This window comes from Eucyclogobius newberryi, unplaced genomic scaffold, assembly GCF_026437365.1.
Source record: "Eucyclogobius newberryi isolate DKJ021-1_F unplaced genomic scaffold, fEucNew1.0.hap1 SCAF_17, whole genome shotgun sequence".
NCBI classification, from domain to species: Eukaryota; Metazoa; Chordata; class Actinopteri; order Gobiiformes; family Gobiidae; genus Eucyclogobius; species Eucyclogobius newberryi.
The window spans coordinates 33,581,505-33,598,132 of NW_027315801.1; positions in this window are offsets into that span (position 1 = coordinate 33,581,505).

Sequence of the window (16,628 nt, forward strand, 5' to 3'; positions counted from 1 at the left end):
CTAACGACTTGTGACTTAAAGAAACCGGGTTATTTTTTCCCCTTCTTCTTCCCCCCCTCCTCCCTCCACTGGCGTTAATGATGTTAGCCCGTCTGAGCACAATGCTGATGTGGGAGTCTGTCATGGAGGATGCTTACATACATACAGCAGGAGCAGCCCTTGCCCCTGGCCTCTTAGTCAAACGGGATCTAAGACGTTGAGAAGGGACATCGTGGGCTGTCTCATGTCACGGGGAGGAGAGGGGGGTGATGGGGCGGGGGCGGCGGCGGCGGCGGGTGGACTTTTGTTTTTGCTGGTGTAAGAGAGAGGACACACTCCGAGCATCAATCAGGAGCTCATAAACAAGCAGAGGGGAGGTTAAGAACCCTGATGCAGACCCATATGTGCTCAATGAGAAGAAGAGTGGTACCGAGGGGCCACACCACCAAATATGTGACATTTTCAGTTTTATTTTATGTTTCCCTTATTGGTGCGGTACCCAGTTTCTTTCAATAAAGTCACATTTGTACAGATGTATTCTTAAAGTGACGCTCTCTGCATATCATTATACAGCATTTTATCCTCTAATTTCAGGTTTTCGTGCTCTGCTTGTTTTTTTCTTGCTCTTTTTTTTCCTTTTCTTGCTGCGACGAGTTGGCCACTGTCCAGGATGTACCCCGCCTAAGGCCCAAAGTCACTGGGATAGGCTCCAGTCACCCCCGACCCCGAAAGGGAACAAGCGGTAGAAAATGGATGGATGGATAGTTTCCTTTTCATGTTCTCGTCGATATTGATATTGATGTTAATACACATTATTTTGAGGATGCCGGCTTGATAAAAAGTGACATTTATTCAACATAATATTTTATTGTGATGATAATTCCGTGCTGAAATCCTCCGGCTTTGGCCCCGTCCACACAGTCGTACAAACCACTTCCCTGAGCTCACAGCTTCTGTTTGACAGTGGGAGGAAAATTAAACTGCCAAATTTGTTTTCATTGGTTTCAGGGACGATCTCGGGGGAATCCTGGGCTTTTAATTGAGCGCGCTGAGCAGAGATGTTCTGGACTCACCAACAACCAGCTCTGCTTTCGTTAGCGATGTGACAATCTCATATTTCATCTTTACACATCTTTAAATTAAGTATGTTGTGTTAAGTTTGTTAAGCAAATATTTGGTGTTGAAGGCAGTAGTTTAATTAGAATTAAAAAGGTTTTCAATGTCAGACCAACAACACATGGATTTAATGGTGTAGCACGTGGATTGCACTAACGTTCTTCGCTACATTTGATACCGCAACACGTGCAATACTGACTTAACCATGTGCAATACCGTCATATTCATGTGCAATACTGACTTAACCATGTGCAATACCGTCATATTCATGTGCAATACTGACTTAACCATGTGCAATACCGTCATATTCATGTGCAATACTGACTTAACCATGTGCAATACCGTCATATTCATGTGCAATACTGACTTAACCATGTGCAATACCGTCATATTCATGCGCAATACTGACTTAACCATGTGCAATACCGTCATATTCATGTGCAATACTGACTTAACCATGTGCAATACCGTCATATTCATGCGCAATACTGACTTAACCATGTGCAATACCGTCATATTCATGTGCAATACTGACTTAACCATGTGCAATACCGTCATATTCATGTGCAATACTGACTTAACCATGTGCAATACCGTCATATTCATGCGCAATACTGACTTAACCATGTGCAATACCGTCATATTCATGTGCAATACTGACTTAACCATGTGCAATACCGTCATATTCATGCGCAATACTGACTTAACCATGTGCAATACCGTCATATTCATGTGCAATACTGACTTAACCATGTGCAATACCGTCATATTCATGTGCAATACTGACTTAACCATGTGCAATACCGTCATATTCATGTGCAATACTGACTTAACCATGTGCAATACCGTCATATTCATGTGCAATACTGTCATACTCACAAACAATTAAGGCCATATTCATGTGTATAAAACTGATGTAAATAAGAGTGTTTTGTTTAGTTACCATAAGTATAAGTATTATTTAGTCGTATGCTAGCTATTTTTACTTTATTTTATCGTATTATTTTATTACTATTATTTTAAGATAAGATAATCCTTTATTAATCCTTTATTCCTTAATTTCATTGTTGCAACGCAGGTAGATACAGAGGAATAGAACAGATAACTTATAGGAAGTTTGAAAAACACTCTCAATAGAAGATCTCCTATAAACAAAAACTCCCATAGACAAAACCTCCCATTTCCCAACAAGGGATGGAGGGGAAAATAATAAAGATAAAAATAAATAAATAAATACCATTTATACGACAGTAATTGCACAGTAATCACGACAGTAATTGCACAGTAGGACTAACAGTGTTTGTTATAAATTTACTTTATTAATTTATAACAAATTTATAACAAATTTATAAAAAATAAATGTATTTTATTTTATTTTATTATTATTTCATTTTTATCTTTATCTTTTTATTTTATTTATTTATTTTTCCTCCATTCCCTATTAAGATATGAGAGGAGTTTTGTTAGGAGGAGGAGTTTTTTGGTTTTGTTTATAGGAGTTCTTCTATTAAGAGTTATCTGTCCTTTTCCTCTGTATCTACCGCGTTGCAACACAGAAATGTCCCCATGTGTGGACAATAAAGGAATATCTTATCTTATTTTTGGAACTAAAAGGTGTGATATGGTCATGTTTTTGTAGCTGATGTGCCGTTATATATTTTCAACCAAAAAAGCTGCACCCGAACCCATTTATAATCCATTAGTAGTTGTGCCAATCAGTAAACAGTAAACAGTGTTTCTTGAAGTCTTTTTTACTACAATATGATCTTTGGCAGTACCAGTACTTTTTCTTTTGATTCTGAGTCCTTCTCTGCTTCTCGTTTCCACGTTTCCCGGTGCCTCCCCTTTATCCTGGTCATTTCGCTGTGAGCCTGTACAAGCCGGCGCTACATGGAAACGGCCGCCTGTGTAAATATTTATGATGTAACATCTCCATGTGAATAGGCCTTCCTCTGAATCCATCCATCATCGCGGGCATATTCTGAAAGCCCCCCTCCCGCCCGCTGCTTTGGGCCTTAGGAAGCGCCGTGTCCCCCTCTCATTCACACTATTTGTTTTTCCTTTGACCACGAACCTGCCAGCTGTGAGGGCATTTCATGTGTCACCCCACAGTTTTCATTCAGCCGGGACTTCAAAGCACATTTGGCTCTATTGTGTGCGTGACGTGGCTGTTGGACCCCAAAATGGCCAAACAGAAAAATGTGATGTAGGTCAAATTACAGCAGTTGCGCCTCTGAAAAAAATGGAATTCTTATGGGGCAAACATAACGCCGTGGTTACCGCCGTGCCCCGGCTTTTGTGCGTGTTGTCCACAGCTCTTTAGTGTTCAGAGCACGGCGCAACGGGAGCCAGAGCATGTGGGATGAAAGAGTTGTAGTTGACCACACCAGGGAGAAAAAGCATGTTTTTGGATAAGGGACGGGACGATTATTTTAGACTGGGACGATAGATAAGCTTCATTAAGTCACAAAAGTGTTATTTAATGTGACATCTTTATATTATATAAGTACTGAACACGGGGAATCAGAGTTTAAGCGTCATGCAGTTCTGGAACAATCTTCTACTCTGAGAACAGTTCTGTTTAGCTGTGCAAATGTGTGGATTTTATCTTTTTAAAAGTAAATGTTGTAATGATTATGTAACTTTTTATTGCGATTTCAATGTGTATTTTCTTGTTCTGTAAAGCACTTTGAGTTACTTCACTACAAGTACAAATAAACTTGCCTTTGCTTTATATATATGAGAAACATATCAGTTTGTACACAATATGTCAATGAAGCAAACCATTCTGACCTCTGACAGGACTGACAGGTGAACTGGGTTAAATGTTGTCAAAATGGTCATTGTTGGTGGAAAAGGACAAATATTTCAGGCGGAACTTTTGTCATGAAAGTCGGTGCGTTAGAAGCAGGAGAAATGCGTGTTTTTTGGGGGGTGCAGGGTCAAAAGGAGGAACAGTGAACACATAATAGGAGTACTAAAGGAATGAAGGTTTGCTAGTGTAGTCTAGTGAAGTAGCATTTTGTCGTAGCGCAGGAGTATTATCAATTATTTTGATATATCCACGTTTCGCTCCTTCTTTCCTCTTATTCTGCAGCCTCAAACTGTCACAATAAGAAGTGTGTACGCACAGGTGGATCTGACCAGTGTTGACTGTTTAAGCTGAGAGGCAGATTTCTGAGGTTGAGTGTTTGCAAAAGTAGCTAAGTCCGCCGCCTTACCTAAGTGGATTACACGGTTTGAGGCTTTTCTCATTGCACAACTTATTAGCACAAAATAGGCGTAGCAGACGTCCACCAAATATTGCCGCCCAGTCTCTCTCGTAACATTAGCATTATCCACGGCGGATTGCTAAAATGTGATTCATTTGTCAACGGTTTTGACAGAGCCGGCTTGAAAAGGTAATACAAATGATTTTAACTGTGCTTCTAGTCAATAACACATCACAGTTTATCTGTTTATCCGCAGTGAGGTGGCTCTTTTGTGCCGTGCTGTGGCGTTGTAACATCTATCTGGATCACAAAAGCGCCCATACACACCGTCGTGCTGTTAATAGTCCGATGGCACACATGGGACAGCCGAGTCCAACCCAGGGAAAGTCCAACAAACATTAATATGAGCGTTACAAATCGATGCCTCAGCGCCCGCAGCGCTGGACACTCTCCCCTCGCCTTTAGGATCTGATTACCTTCAAACCCAAATATTGCTCCTGTATTGTTCACTTACAAGTGCTTTGAGTGCTGAGTGATGTAATTCACCCCAAGTGCTATTTTTCTTTCTTTGTTTATCCGCGGCGTGTGTGTTTGGCTGAGTCGGCCTTGGATGATATGCTCTGAATAAATGCCATTTTTCTGCCGTTTCAAGTGGCTCTTTCCTGCGGTAGGATCCATTCAGCCTTTCAATACCTTTCCCCCCTCGTCTCCTGTCTCTTTTTCCACGAGCACGAGGGTTTTACTTTTCTCCTTTGTCATCCTAATTGATTGCATTAACCTTTTGAGTATTGAATTTCCTGTGCATCACGCCGAGCACAATGTGGAATATTATCATAATCCCTCCAAGTAATGGACACAGGGCAATCAACAATGCTTTAGGAAAAGTACATCTTTGAAGGATGGAGAGTCATATTGTTTTCAGGCCAAAGACCCACATGGAGTTTATGGCTTTGAATAAACTTTGTCTTTTTTAAATGTATTTATGTCAGAAAGTATGTGGTGTGGTTCTGCCCCCTGTGTGTAATTAAACACATGCAAGAGCCACGCGCAGTTTGAACAATAATGTGCATTACTATATATTATTTTTTACTATTTTACATTTTATTTACTCAAGTATTTATTTAGTTGTTGATTTAGTCATGTTTATATTCAATGTTTTTTCCCAGTGTTTTTGCACTAAAAGGTTTTAAATGGGTTGAGTAACTTAATTCAATAATTTTGTCTATATCTTCAAAAACATTTAATATCTACAGAATTTAATTATATATATTATAGAATATATTATAGCATATAGTCATTTGTGCCTTATTCAAGTTTTACATTTTTCAAAACTCCTTGTCATTGATATTTATGAGAAAAAATGTATGAGAAAAGTATGTAATTCAACCTGAGTTTCTTTGTATGAGAAATGACTCACTTCATGGTTAAGGCAGAATCTTTTATAATAAGTCAATGAATAAAGATAAACAATACAGATCATTTACCTTTATACATGAGGTCATTGGGTTTAATATGTTTTAAAACTTAACTGCCACTGCCTTTGGTGTATTTTCATGTCATACTATATTACTATATAGCCTAAATAAATACTTCATTCTCTTTTTATCAGTGTTGCAGGCGCACAACAAAAACACAATGGCCAAGTCCAAAATTCCGTTTTGGGGTTTTTATTTTGTGCCAAAAATGGAAAACCCTGTTCTATTTATAGGTGTTGTCCACTCTGCCACCACTTGACTGGCAGCTAAATGGCCCCGCCTTTACACACTTATGGCCCTCCCACGGACATTACAAAATCCGACCAAAACACAGTTACAAAAAACCCCACAATTTCCCACAAAGTAATACATACAAAATACTAAGAGTAAATAACACAAATGCCCATCACATGACCATTCATACCGCGCAAATGTACAATATAATGCGCCCCGTACCTTTGCATCTGTTTGGCCAATCGGTGGGAGCTGCGTATGTGGAAGTGGAGAGAGGAGTGGGCTCTCTGTAGGACCAAGTGTGCACCCTGGGCCAAGTGTGCACCCTGGGCCAAGTGTGCACCCTGGGTCAAGTGTGCATCCTGGGCCAAGTGTGCACCCTGGGTCAAGTGTGCACCCTGGGCCAAGTGTGCACCCTGGGTCAAGTGTGCACCCTGGGCCAAGTGTGCACCCTGGGCCAAGTGTGCACCCTGGGCCAAGTGTGCACCCTGGGTCAAGTGTGCACCCTGGGCCAAGTGTGCACCCTGGGTCAAGTGTGCACCCTGGGCCAAGTGTGCACCCTGGGTCAAGTGTGCACCCTGGGTCAAGTGTGCACCCTGGGCCAAGTGTGCACCCTGGGCCAAGTGTGCTCCCCGGGGCCCACTGGACTGGAGAAATGTAACTGTAGGATGGACATGGGGAAAGTGAAAGTCTTTAGTGACACAGGTACATTTCTCGGCCTCAGTGCGTTGCATATTTACCCTTTGCATGTTAAACTTGCTTTTTTTATTCATTCATTTATTAATATTTTATAAATGTATTATTTTTCAGTCTGACAATGGATACAGCATACATTCAATGGCCCAGACCTAATGCTATCTTTAGATTCAGGGCTTGTTTTTGAGGACTCATATGACGATATGACTTTTCCCCTACAAGCCACAGCTGTCAAACCCAAATATTCTCTATGCGCTTTGGATAATCACTGTTATGACTTTAGAACAAATAACCTTTGCTCTATATTTGTCATTGTTGATAGAAGTACAAATACTCACTGGTTCTGTTTTCATGCTTAAACATTCTTGTGTCATACAATAAAATGATGACTGTGTTAGTGAAATCCCAAACCACAACACGTTTTTGCCAAAAAGTCTACAATAAGTAAAATAGTAAACGTCTTTTCAAAGCTCTGAGGATAGAAAGATAAATCTGTTACTGTAATGTATTGTTGTTAATAATATCTATAATTGTCACTATATTTACTCTTTAAACATAAGACTTCAGGAGCAGTGTTTGTTAATAAGGAAGTGCAAGTGATCTGAGCTGACTCTGTACTCCATGTTTTTAATTCAAAGATTATGCTGAATGTATAAAAGTATAATTTTGTTGCATCTGTCTTAGCCATAATGACAGGAGGCTTCAGGGGAAGTGTCACTAGAATAACTCAGATCAGCCTTGAGCTCAGGAATTAGACACTGCAAATCTTGGAGCGTAACTTGACAGATGTCTGCTGGAGAAACACAAACCTTTGCCCTGATTAAACATGTCAAACTGTTGTACATACTGTAAAGTACATACAGTAAAGTACATACTGTAAAGTACATACAGTAAAGTACGTACAATAACAGTGTTTCAGTCACTAAGCAGCCAAAACTGGCTTCAGCGTCCTGTTTGGACTTCACCTGAACGGGACATGATGGAGGAAGTGACTAGGGAGAGGGAAGTGTGGTCATGGATCCAACATTTTGGTGCCATTGTTAATTATTGATCGATTGAAGACATAAAATGTATTAAAACTATTATTATTTTTACAAATGGAGATCACATACAAATGTGTTGTCAGGTTTCAGTCTAATGTCAAACCAATGGAGATTAGAAGATGTTAAATGCTATAGTGCTTTAGGTAGTATTATAATGCTACGTTCAGACTGCTGGAGACACATGTCTTTGATGCCCTGGACATGTGTTTGTATTAGACTCAAAATCTGTGTCTGGCTGAATGTGAAATGACTTCTTCTTCTTTGGAGGAATGACTGCTACAACAGAGGAAGCTCCTGATTGGTTGACTTGCTGCATATTTCGCAAAAAGTTCCATCTTTTCTGACCCTTGTGTATGACGCCTGGAACACGTGGATGCGTCAGATAAATGAACGCTTAAGACACACAGAGCACTTAAGTTGGACGGCCTTGATGCCAATCTGACATAGAATTTGCATATAAACCTGACGCCTGTGACTCCTTGATCTGAATGTGTTATAAATGTAGTAACAGCAGTAGTAACAAAGCAGGTTGTTGCAGTGTTACACAGCTTTGTTCACTTGTTTCTATTGTTTCTGCTAATGCCTCTCCATGGAACCTGCTGCTGTAACTATGAGCTAAACCATCGCAATGCTATTATCAAATACCATCACAAATGCACTGTCTTTGTCGTTTTTCAGCGTAACTAACGCCTGTGATGTGTTTCTCTGTAAACACTAAACGCATTAAAGTCATTGATTGAAAGAAAAAGGGGGCCAAAACTGTTATCATGTTTCCGTGGCAACAGAGGGCTTTATCTGGCCTGTGTTGATGAATTGACGCCAAACACCCTGTAATTCATATCAAGTCTATTATATTTTTTCTGCTCAAAGAGGAAAAATCAATTGAAACAAGCTCTTATGCACGGATAGATGCTAGTTTTGATCAATATTATTTTTCAGAGGGATAGTGCTTTTGAGTTGACTGAGGCCAGATTGCACACTGTTATGGTCAATATTAATCTCAAAATGGGGTACGGTGGCTGTTTAGGGCCCATATTTTGCCACTCTTTTTGACTTTTATTTCCAGGATAAATGGAACTGAATAATTATGTTGTGGTTGAGTGAGGAAAGGGCTCAGGAAGCAGGTCAAGGTCGGTCGACAGCGCACAATGCCTAATCCTGTCCATCTTTTGTCTTCCATCCAGCACCACAACTATTCCTCTGGGAGACCGGCCCCCGAGCATATGGAAACTAAGGCCCTTTAGTTCAATTATACAAGCACATCGAGTTCCAGGTATTGACAGTTCTCTGGTATTCTGAAAATGTCAGAGGTAACGATCAACCGCTTCAGTGAAAAATGATTTCATAAAAAACATAAATCTTGAGCCGGAGCTGCAAAAGTGAGTGAATAGAAGGTTTAAGGTGTGTGCGGGATGCAGTAGGGATATTTATACATTTGTGAGTATACATTACACTGAAAAATGAGAGGATAAAGAGGATTAGGTTGGTGGCTTGGAAAATTAGAGGTATCAACATGGAAAATGTGATATCGGGCGAATGAATGTAATGAGGTGGAAATCAAATACATTTACAAGTATACAATGTTCCTTTGATCGATCAAACATAAAGGTGTTTTTGATACATACAAATTAGACCATTTTACCAAATGAGAAAAAATCCCAGCTAATATATTGTTTAATTCCTGGTTTAAAGGTGCACTAGGTTTTCTGGTGGAACATCCGTCACCTGCTTGTCTCATGAAAATGTTATTACTTTTTATGGAATGTGCCACAGTATAGTAACATTTTAATTTCATTTATTACAGGCACTAATATTGCTAAAAATATTCCAGGGAACAAAATGTCTTCAAAGAAAATGATCTGTCTGATTTCCCTATAAATGCAGAATGAAAGTTTGAATTAATTTGAATTAATTTAGACTTTTAATAACACACATCCTGACATATAGTTATAAATACAACACTGTTAAAGGTCCACATTGAAAGAGAAATAGCATCAGCACTTCTTCATTATTGTGCTGTATATCAACACATTTAAGTCTTATTAATATTATATGACCATTATTCACACTGATATCTCTCTTCAGTTTCAATGTTAATTTGACTCTAAAATGAATGAGACAGAAACAGTCAGTTTCTACAGCCCTCACTCTGTCCTTCCCTAAATAACAAGATAATGCCAGTTTAGAAAGTTCCTATGAGTAGTTGTTCTCTATAATTTAGTACAGATTCTGATCATGATATCTACTTATAACTTCCCTAATTTTCCACTATGCAACTAATCCAGCCGCTTACTTAATCGGCTTAATTTGTTTAGCACCTGCTATTTTGAACAGTTCCATTAGAAAAGTTGTGTCCTCTCTGTCCCGCCTCCCTCTGTCCTCTCCGGCCCCCCCCGGCCTGACCTACATGGCAGTCACATGGCCCCAGTTCGCCCGGCTTGGCATTTTATGGAAAATCTGCAGGAGATAAAGCCACAGGGTTTAACGTGTTATCCAATGCTGTCCTTTGAGAAGGGCTGAACACTGAATGAGGTGTTATTGCATCAATGCTGCTGGAGACACACACACACACACACACACACACACACTGGTAAAGAGGATCGCTGCCTCCCCGCTTCTCCTTCCTCACTTTGATTGGATTTACCGCTGTGACTTTGAGGGATTTCTGTTTCCCTGTCACTGTCTTCTGCCGGCATGCCCGGGTTATTTACTTAACTTGTCCACAAAATGGACTGTGATCTGCAGCTTACCAGCCGAGCTCCAGTCAGGGTGAAGTGGCTGGTTAAGACAGAGCAGACAGGCACCTTCAGGACAGCTTTACCCCCCAACTACTGGCTTAGAGGCTTGTGCTTGTGCAGAGCGAGATGTGACTTCATGCAGGATTTACTGCCATATACCTGTGAATGTGAAGAGTCTGTCTGTGCGGGGTAATGAAAACTTTCACTTTATTTATTTATTTTTAAAAGATTTTTCTGGGGCAAAGACTGGACAGCTGAGGCGTGAAATGGGCAGAGAGAGAGTTGAGACATTCAGCAAATGTTTGAGCCTGGGACGCGGACAAATGAAGTGCATCGCCTTAAACCACTGCACCACTGGCGAACACACTTAACTAGACTTAACCAGACTTTTAATTCCAACCATAACAATAATGGAATCTGATTTTAGTGAAGTCTCGAAATCTGACATTTTTCTTTTTCATATTGAGTCAAATGATGAAAGATCGAGTGTCATTGCGAGATAGGGCCAATGAAGGCAAGTGATTCTAACCCCAGGGGGCAGGACAAACCCTCCATCTTAACCTCACAATTTAATCTTAAACAACTTGTACGCAAAATGACAGAGAAATTCAAGTTTACCCGTGAACTATGGAAATCCTCAGTTAAAGCTCGTAAAGCAGGGCTGTCCAAACCTTTTTCACTGAGGGCCGCATTTTGAAACTTACACGGGGCAAAGGGCCACAAACAACCTGACAATGTCAAATTTGATAAGTGATTATTTGAAGTTTTGCGCCTCCACACCTTTCATAAGACTTGGAACAGTATTATTACGTTGGTATAACATCAAAATGCTTGAATTTTTCCAATTTTACAGTAAAAGTACTTCTATTTGTTGTTTGGGCCAACTTGGCAGGAAGCCGGAGGGCCAACAAAAATTGGTCTAAGTGCCGCATTTGGCCCCCGGGCCGTAGTTTGGACAGGCCTGTCTTAAAGAGAGAGTATGTAAGATGTTGACTTCAAATATAGAGTATAAGATTAATCTATCTGTATATATCACAGAACACAATTACAATGTTGGGACGGAATGGTCAGGTTGTTTATGTGGTCATTTGGTGTCGTGGTTCTCAAGATATTATCCAATCACAAATAAGAATGAGCCTCATGTGCGTCTCTCTTATGGTATAATCTAAAAGGAATCTATCTCTCCAGCACGGCCTGTTCACAAAATGAGAAAAACCTACTCTATCTGCAGGTTAAGGCTCTGACACAGGTTCAGTTGTAGTTCTTTTCTTCTTTTTCTTCAGAATCCCATGTATAAACCCTTTTGAAGCGCCACAGCACAAAGATAACACTGTCACTTCACTAGTGCTGGTGCTGAGGGCCAGCGCCTGTGACCGAGTCCCCTTCACACTGTTGTCTCCCTGTAAAAATTCTGCTGCCCTTGCTATTCAGCCAATTACAGCAAAAGAGCTTTAGCGATTTTTTTTCTCTTCCCTCCTCTTCCTCCTGCCGTGTTTATATATTTATTAGAACAAGCGAATGACAAGCAATGCTCAAGGTTAAAAAAAATGCTGAATTTCATAGTGCGTATAATGTCAACTTTTTCCACAATGGCTAATCAATAAAAGTCAGCTCTATTCTGTGGCCCACAAATACGCACGGTGCAGATAAGCAAATAGACACCCTCCTCCTGTTGCTTTTTAATGTGAAATTGTATGTACTTCTCTTATTCAAATCAATACGTTTAAAATACACTTTGTTACGCTGTATAATGAATAGTTGGGCTCTGAAATGTACCTAGCGTTTGCAGTGCAATGGCCCGTCACGGCTTGACCTTTTTCAGTCTGGTTGTGTTTAAAAAGGGACGCAAACCTCACTTAAATGTATGCAGGTTTTAGGGGTCCCCACCCAGGAAATTTTTGGCAACATTTTTTATATTTCCTTTATTCTGCTGCTTGATTATATATTTTTGGCTTCCAGAAGGCAATTAAACACCTCCAATTCAAAAACAGAGTCCAGATGATTACTTTTGAGACTTTTTCTAACATGGACCACTCCTGGACAGATGAGAGATTATAAGCATGTCTTATCTTTTATGTTTACCTCAACTAATCACCAGTTTGTTTCCCTAAAATGACATTCCTAAATTCTAATTTTTCGCACATTCAAATTCACAGGCGTTAAAAAAAAGAAAGGTTTTCACATTCAAACATATCACGGCCTATTTTGATATAACAATAACAGTAAAATTCTGCAAACACATGTTGAATTATACTTTAGAGCATGTTGTGTTTGCTTCACAGTCCGAATAGACTTGTGACAGTAAAGGCAGGTCCCAGTCCATCAGCCGTAGCACAAGAGGCTATATTATGTTCAATAATTGATTAAAAAGCACACTCTCTTAATCCTCGCCACAGAATAATGAGCTCCCATTGTATTTCACTGTGCAGCAGTGCCACACTTTTATGGCCAATCTTCCGGTAATTTAAGACTATTTCACTGAATACTATAAAGTCTTGTAAGAGTGGCTGTTTCATCCAAACCTGGGAGCGAGATTGCCATGTAGGTGTGTGATAAATGTGAGTTCTGAAACCATGCTACACGGGTGCAACCTTAGTCAGTACACCATATGTCCCTGTCATGTGTTTTGGAGGCTTTATTCAGCTTGGTACTGCCACTGAATCTGTTTGACCTGATGTCGCTAAAAGGGCACCCGATGACTATCAATACAATGTCAAATGTAATGCTGAGCCACAAAGCAGGCGAGGAATGCATCCAAAGTGCCCTGCCAGGTTGCATTCTGGTGCTAAAAGCACCAAGTCAAAATATGGGGTAAGAGGAGAGGCTTAAAGTGCTAATTGTTTTTTACTCTTTTGTACCAGATCTACACAGTTTTTACACCGTTCTTCAGTTGACTTGGGTTCATATTCTTTTTCAACTGTACCACAGCAAACTTATCCACCTTCAGTTTGGAGGGTTTTGCTGCAGTTATTGTCAAAAATATTTACCCAGATACTAATCAATACTAATTGATCAAGTATTGAATTAGTAGTAGTAGTAGTAGTAGTAGTAGTACTGAAACTTGTTTTTCTTCTATATAAATCTATTAAAATGTTGTATTTATAGGATTTTTTTAATGGCTCAAAAATTTCCTTCGGGATTAATAAAGTGGCATCTCCTTTTATCTCATCGTATCTCATCTTATCTTATCTCATCTTATCTCATCTTAATAAGCAATGAGCTTATTGAACTGACATGCAAAAAGCTTTTTTACCTTATTTATATTACTAAAATTTTGAAAGTTGACAACATGTATTTTTTAAACATAACATGACATGGACCATTTGAAACAATTGTATCGTTTTGTGTTAAAAAGTACATTCTTATGCCAAAAAATACAAGTTTTTCTCTTTGTAAAATCTAAATGTTTATTGAAATCTCATTTTGTATCGTGACAGCACAAGTTTGAGAGAGTGAATCACAGCCGTGCTCAGTAGTGTGCGGTTTATTAGTATAGCATGTTCCAAAGGTTATATATAGGACTTTTCAACACCTTTGCATAGACTGTGTGACAGAAATGTAGTTTGATGGTAAACTGACTTGACCCGCGTGGATTCATGTTCAACACAAGATTCCTCCACTTCTGAGTTAGATATGAAACCATTTGGCACGTCCGTGGTGGGGACAGTGGACAATACCAGTCTTACACCAGCCGCCCAAAATAAGCACATCAGAAACGTTATTGTTGCGAGTCTCATAAAAGAAAAACCACACAAGTGATAATTGTGAATAAAGGCAGCGACACCACAAAATGTAGTGAGTTCCAAAACAAGAGAAGACAAGACTGTGGCGCTGCAGGATCCGCCACGCCCGGCAGTGGGAACGGAAAGGAAAAGTGCTTAATGTGAGAAAATCAACACAAACACTCGGAGGGAAAGTTCGAGTTCGGATCCTGAAAGATTTATGCTCCCTTTTTATTCATAATTTGTTTTCTTTTGCTTATTGGAATTGAGTTGCAACTGAATATTTGATGAAGACGACAGCCCAGAAGTCAGGATGTTTTGTCAGCAAGGAAACAAAAAGGATTGTATTGTGCAAGCTTTGGAATAAATTCTTTAAAGTGCTCAATTAAGACGAGACAAAGTGGGTCAAAAAGTGGTTTTAAAAGCAATTAAGCCTCGTTGTAGCGGTACAACTTTGTTATTTTTAGTATTTATTTAGGGTGCAAGTTTGGAAATTGCTTGCAAAAGATCTTTTTAATGGATGAATCGGTTGCTGCATAAGTGTCTTCTTCTTCAATTTTAGTAAGAGAAATTAGTAGCAATGTTGTGTAATTGCATCTTTGATAATTGCAGTTATTTAGAGGAAAAGCTGCTTTGATCTAAACCCATTCTGCTTCTTCAGAATCCTGCCTTATTTGAGTCATACCGCTACTTAGTAATAGTGCAGTAATATCTTCCAGTCACATTGTTCCAGTGTTCTTCATTTGCGAGTAGTATTACAATAAACAAGAAAGTGCTTTGAAATAAACTCACGCTGCTTCATAAGTGTCTTGTTAATTGAGTCTGGGCGGCTGGTAAGACGGTCTACGGCGTCGCAGGTTGTACCGAGTCGTACGAAGCGCCCGTCGGAAGCGCCCGTCCTGCCGCGCCCGTCCTGCCGCACACTGCACCATCTGCATTTCGCTGTTAACGCGCCTCCACATCCGAGAGAGGATTAGGAGGAAATCCCCAGGTTTTTTTTCAACCTGTTGACAAATATCAGATTTGTCTTTTCAAAAATTAGCTCCATCTATATCTGCGCCCGTATGACACACAGAAAAGATTATCGCTAATACCCTGGCAGCTTGGGTGTGGAAAAAACAGATTAAAGTTTAATTTCGGTTGTATTTACAGCCACTTTAAAAAGGAGTGAATTACACCTTAGACGGGCCGGAGATACTTGGAAGTCAGATGTTCTCCTTTGACTTCTAATGGGCCGTGAAAGCATTTGTTTTTCACCAAAGTTGCAATAACAAACATTGTAATAATCATGGTGGCAGTAGTTGTAGCTGTGGTTGACTTATTATGTGTAGTTAGCTGTGTAGAAGTAGAAGTGAGTAAAGTAGTAGAGAGTAATAGAGTAAATAAAAGCAAAAGTGTGACATATCTGTGCTTAAAATTCTTCTCATTCTACATGAGTCTGCTGTTGTAATAACTATCTTTTACTAAATACAATATAATGTGTGTCACAATACTAAAATGACACATTCCTGTTTTGGCTCTATAGTCGATACCGATTTCAAAACCACAATAAATACTTTTTTCAACACAAAATGATCGTACTTTCTTTAATGTTATTGTGTAGTCTCATACATCTTTTGAAAAACTATCAAACTAAATCTAAAACTATGCAGTAAAAGACGACATGTTGTCATTTGTATGTTATATTATCATACTTTCAAATTAGTTTCTAGTTTTGGTATTGCTTATAGTTAGTCATTTAACTCTATTCCATCTATTGCACTGCCCATAATAAAAACATCTGCTTATTATCAGATGCGTATTCTTGCGTTGCACCTGCCCACAGCCCCAGTCTTCACCGTTCAAAGCGAAATGTCTGAAACAATTAGACATCGTGCTTAAATACTTCATCATGTGGCGGTCAGTCTGTCTCTTCTGCCGGCTCCTTTAGGCGGGCGCAGAGCGACGACCGCAGCAGCAGGTGTCTATTCACGGGGCCCTTTGTAGTGTGCGGAGGGCCACTGAGCTGTTATGGGACCGTCCCACTGGTCAGGAGCAGGGGGTGGCTGGGAATGAGACCTGGTGGATGACCCGGGACCTCCGAGCTGTCCTGTTAGCGAAGCACCCCTCCACCCTCCACCCTCCACCCTCCTCCCTCCACCCTCCACCCTCCACCCTGCCCTCGCTCACACTTCACACAGGAGTTTGTGGAAAATGCATAAGTGTAATAGAAGAAACACGAGAAAATGCATCGTTTGACAAGGAAAGATTTGATGTGATTTTTTTTGTTGCATTCTTTATTTTTATTTTATTTATTTTTTCAATTAAAACATATCGTATTTGTTTAATATACATAAAATAAATCAATTTAAGTTCAAGTTTTTTATTTTGATTTTTTTATTAAAACATATCATATTTGTTTAATATGCATAAA